The following is a 2,977-nucleotide window of genomic DNA, read 5'->3' on the forward strand; positions in this document are numbered from 1 at the left end:
GTATTATCTTTTAATTCTATTTTTCCATCAAGTTTTGGAAGTACCCTCCTGTGCGTGTGTACGTACACATGAATTATACACCTATACTAATAGTAATATATGTTTAGAAAAACATGTATGTAATGTATATATATAAATTATACATGCATAATTTTGATAGAAAAGTAAACACTTAAATGTGCCCTGGATATAATTTATAAGGAAAGGAAGTCGGGGCGGGGGAGGACAGGGACCCCGCTGCAGCTGCCTGTGGACGGTGACTGGAGGGAGCAGGACTGAGGCGGGTGGACAGTCAGGAGCCCCTGCAGTTTCCCAGGGAACAGGAGGGCCCAGCAGCAGAATGGAGAGCGGCGGTCGGTCGGATTAGAGAGAGAGGAGACGGGATGAATTAACTGGGGGACGGATTGGGGGAAAGAAGGTCAGGTCGCATGTCCAGGTTTGGAACAGGGTGGTGCCCTTCACTGGCAACAAGATCCCTGCTGACTTGTGTGCACATGAGTTTGGGAGAAGCACTGTCTTTGGCTATACGAGGGGAACATTCGAGTTTCTTTTTCCTAACTCAGCAGGTCACCTGGTACCATGGATTCTACCCTAGAAACACCCCACACCCACTATAACTGCCCCGGGTGGCTGCACCTGGAGGTAGCCCGGCCTTCTCACACGGAGCATGTCCTGCTCTGAGCGCTCTCCTCTTCTCCCTCCACCGCCTCTCCCTCCTCCTCCTCCTCTTTCTCAAGTACCTGGCCAGGTGAACTGAGCCAGCCAAGCCAGATACCCAAGGGGTGTCCCAGACCCTGTTTCTAACTCACCTCCCTCCTGCCTCTCAATCCTGTCCCCTCCTCACAGCCCCATGGCCACCAGTACACCCTTCTCTCCAAGATGCAGCCACCAGCACCTCTCACGTCGGCCACCTCCTCTATCCAGCACTCGCAGCCAGAGTGACCACATCTCTTTCAACTAACAGCCTTCAGCGGCTCTCAGCTCAGAGCCTCCGTGCCTTTGCCCGTGCTGTTCCCATCGCTGGCATCCCTCCTACCTCCTTCTCTACATACTAAATTCCTCTACTAATCACTATTGTCTCTATCTTTCAAAATGAAGCTCAAACATCTCCTCCTCCATAGACAGCCTCCCTTGGCTACTCTGCCTGGCCCCAGCAAAACCTCCAGGCTTCCCTCAGTCACAGCCCTGATCCTGCTGTCAATCTGTGTGTGTCTCCCCCATCAGGCTGGAGCTCCAACAAGACAAGGAACATGGTTAATCTCATCCTCTCATGCTCTGCCTGGGGCCAGGCACATGATATGGGTTCTGCATTTGCTGAGTGAATAAATAAATACCCGCGAGAGGCTGGTCTTCAGCGAGGCATGGAGCGAGAGGGCAGGAGGGGCTCCGCAGCAGGAGGTGGGAAGACTATTAAAGGTGGCCGGAAAAAAAAAATGGAGTGATGGCTGCAGGATGGCTGGCACCCAGAGTTCCAGTCTTGAGCAAGAGGACAGTGAGACTCGCTGTGACCACCAGGTGGCACCAAGCCCCCAGGTGTCCAGCTGCCCGTTGCACACTCCCCAGCTTCTCTATGGATGGAGCGAGCCCCCGGGAGGCCAGAGCCACAGCAGCAATATAAGAGGGTTCCTCTAGGCCAGTCCGGGGGTCGCCGCAGCTCTTCAAGCAATCTTGCCCTATCTGCCTTACTGTGCCTGAGTCCACTACTGGAGATGGGATGCCTGCTCTACCCTACAATCCCCTCCCCACCAAGGAGGAACACCTTGGAAGATGGGAGTGTCATAAGGAAATTGGAAGAGAATAGGACTTGAAGTCAGGAGACCTGGGTGCATGTCCCCTCTGACACCGGCTGTGTCACTTGGTGCTTGCGCTGCATGGGCACATTCTAAGTGCTTTACAGTTTTTAATCCAGCTAATCCTCCCACCACCTTAGGACACAGGAACCACTATTAGCCCCATTTTACAGATGAAGGAGTTGATGCACAGAGAGGTTAAGTAGCTTGCTAAGGTTGCACAGCTAGGTGGTGGGTCCTGACTCACCAAAATCCTAATGTTGAGCCATTCACAGCTGGAGACAGGGACTGGGAAGCGGATATGATGGAAGGAGAAGAGAAGGCGGAGGCAAAGGCCCCAAGAACACCCCTGGGTCCAGACTTGCAGGGGAAGCCAGCAAGACTGAGAAGAAGCCCTGAGTGGTTGGAGGAGAGAGGTAGTGGGGCATCTTGGAGCCAAGGGAAGAGAGGCAACTGCTCTGGGTAAAGGTGCCAGGAGGCCCAGGAGCTTCAGGGACGGGGAGGGGAGGAGCAGCCGAGAAGTGGGGGAGCACGTGGAGTAAGGCAGAGGGAAGGGGAGAAGGTTGGGAGGAGCTGGGAGGAGCTGGGGTCAGGGCCATGTCTGTGTTAGGGCAGACACCTGAGGATGAGTCTAGACTGCCCAGTAGAGAGGGGAGGGTGGGCGGGGAGAGGCTTGAGGCGGATGGTTGAGGGTGGGATGATTCTGGCAGGGGAGGGCAAGAGAACACAACCGAGCACCTCCTGGACAGGTCCTTCACGTGCGCAATGTCACTGGGTCCTCCCGGTGGCCCATGAGGCTGCAGTTCCCATTCTCATTTACAGAGGAGCATGCTGAGGCCTGGAGAGTCAGCTAAGGGATCACTGAGAAACCCAGGGCCTGGACGCTCCACCAGGCCAGGCCTGGGGCCCTGCAGGGAGTGGCCAGCCTAAGGAGGGAGGCCTACAAAGCTGGACCTCGTGGCTCTACTTCACAATGGCCGTGATCAGGGGACAGAGGCCAAGGGAGATGGTCCCAACCTCTGGGCCAGACAGCTTCCAACTCTCTCTCTCTCACTCTCCTCTGCTTGTTTCTACCTCTGTCCCATGGCCAAAATGGGACACATGGTCAGACAGTGCAGCTGTCCCGGGGTTTCTCCTGTCAAAAAGCATCTTAGTATGGCTCTCTGGGGACTTACAATATGTCCAGT

The sequence above is a fragment of the Galeopterus variegatus genome, unplaced genomic scaffold (assembly GCF_000696425.1).
Source record: "Galeopterus variegatus unplaced genomic scaffold, G_variegatus-3.0.2 Scaffold3363, whole genome shotgun sequence".
NCBI classification, from domain to species: domain Eukaryota; kingdom Metazoa; phylum Chordata; class Mammalia; order Dermoptera; family Cynocephalidae; genus Galeopterus; species Galeopterus variegatus.